Source organism: Octopus bimaculoides, chromosome 3 (genome assembly GCF_046866305.1).
Source record: "Octopus bimaculoides isolate indiv1 chromosome 3, ASM4686630v1, whole genome shotgun sequence".
Classification (NCBI taxonomy): domain Eukaryota; kingdom Metazoa; phylum Mollusca; class Cephalopoda; order Octopoda; family Octopodidae; genus Octopus; species Octopus bimaculoides.
In genome coordinates this window covers 116,433,390-116,435,889 of record NC_142930.1, presented here as the reverse complement: position 1 = coordinate 116,435,889, position 2,500 = coordinate 116,433,390, and positions in this window count along the sequence as shown.

Sequence of the window (2,500 nt, the reverse complement as noted above, 5' to 3'; positions counted from 1 at the left end):
TTCTTATAATATTAGGCTGTTTATAACTTTATAGTCTCCGCATACAGTTACATCGGTGAGATTGTCTTGATAAGTAATTGAGAGCGTTGAAAAATGTTTGGCAGAATTCTTAGCAAAGTTGCTGATAAAGGCAAATTTAAAATAATTGTACTTAGGAAGAAATAAGAAGGAGCCAAAAAAACATTAACAAAAGGTAATGATAAAGTAAAATGAATAGAATGAGTTGAGCGGTTTTATATTCAGTGATGGAATAAAAAAAAAATGGGAGTATATATAAGAAAGCAAATAAATATATTAATTTCTTCGATTAAATAAATACAACAAAAGCAAAACAGTGAAATAGAGTGAAGTGAGGTCTGATGGGATTAAATAGGGCCAGGAGTTGATTAAATTAGAATAAACAGATTATCACTTCTGTGATGAAATGTTACTCTAAGAAATTTTTTAAGGGGAGGTGCTGTGCACTTGATGACATAAAGTGAACGGCAATGTATATATCGTGAAGCGTAAATGATATAGAAGGGCACAATGATTATAAATACAAGCCAATACTGTTATAAAAGGAAACGGATTTCAATATTTAAACATTAAAAAAGGCGGCAAGGTTGCAGAATCGTAAGCACACCGGACGAAACGCTTACCAGCATTTCGTCTATCTTTACGTTCTGAGTTCAGTTGCTGTCAAGGTCGACTTTGCCTTTCATTCTTTCGGGGTGGGTAAAATAAGTACCAGTTATGTACTGGGACTGATGTAATCCCACTAGCTTGTTGACCTCGTGTCAAAAATTGAAATCAATATCTAAACATTAAATAGTTGAATAGTTTAAATATTATATGCTTAAATACTGTGACCTGCCACAATCGTTAGCACGCCGGAGAAAATGCTTAGCTTCATTTCGTCCGTGTTTCCGTTCAGAATTCTAATTCCACCATTGTACGCACTGCGTTTCATCCATTCGGGGTCGATAAAACACGTTCCAGTGGAGTGTTGTGGTTGATGCAATCTACTTGCTCCCCTCCCCACCAAATTGCTGGCCTTCTGCCACTACTTAAAACCAATATATATTTAGTTATGGCGCAGGTTAAGCAGTTAAATTGTCTCAAGTAAAGAGATAGCTGAGTTAAACAGAGTTATGTAGATGTAAGTATGGTGTAGAAGGGATAAAGCAGAATCGCATGTTCTAAGTCGATACAGGGATTCCAGTCTTAAACTGTTCTGATGTTGTAGACCCAATTCTTCAGCTGGTATTTGTTTTATTGACCCAAAAGGATAAAACCAAAGTCGACCTTGGGAAAATTTGAACTCAGAACATAAAGACTGACGTAATGCCGCAAAGCATTTCGTCCGGCGTGCCAATAATTCTGCCTTCTCGCTGCTTTCGTTGGTGTAGCTACTGCAAATAAAACAATTAGAGTATAAAGAAAAGGTATAATTGGAATAGCAGCATGGTAAGACGGAGCTACAGAGAGCTTTAAAGAATCAATTGGATAGGTTAAGAAGATTCACCTACATTCATACACATGAAAATAGGAACATGTATAATCTAAATTAATGTCAATTTTATGTACCTAGAAAATTCGTCTCGTAGAACAAATAACTGATAGAAAGTCACAATAACAAGTAAAGCTATTTTCTCTATATTAATATATTTCTTCAAAATATTAACATAATGTCTACTTCATGGCATGGAATCATTTTTTTTTTTTTGTTTCAAAAGATATGCAGTCATTTTCTTATCAATCGTTTTGTCAGCTTACCTTCAATGTTTTGCATCTCGCTGCTTTTATGTATCTCCTAGGTGTGCTGTTTAGATGCATTTCAAATCCTGCGATGATCGTAAGTTTCTGTGAGAATCTGAATGCCAGAAACAGCATACGTCCGCTTATATAGATTTTTTGTTTATAAATTTCAATATCTGACATACTTGTGCTTGTTAATGTCTCTACGTATTTGATATAGCATAGCTTATATAAAACACTAAATCTGATTCGTTATGTCTTTGTTGTGCTAACTCGCTTATGATCTTGAACATTTTCGTTATAACGAATGCACTTACATATATATATTTGTATATATAGACGCACAGAAACACATACACACACGCACACACAAGCACACGCACAAACACGCACGCTGACGCACATGCAGACACGCAGACATACGTGTGTGTGTATAAATCTATATATATGTAAGTATAATAAATATATGTAAATATATCTATATATATATACATATATATACATAAATATATCTACATATATGTATATATATCTACATATATATATATATATATATATATACATACATATGTTTACATATATATGTATATATATACACATATATATACGCATAAATATATATATGTATACATATATGCATAGATATATATATATATATATATATATATATATATATATAATTATTACAAATTAAAAGGGTAAAGATTTATCAATTTATTAATTTATTAATAAATCAACAATTAATAATTTTTACCAAGCC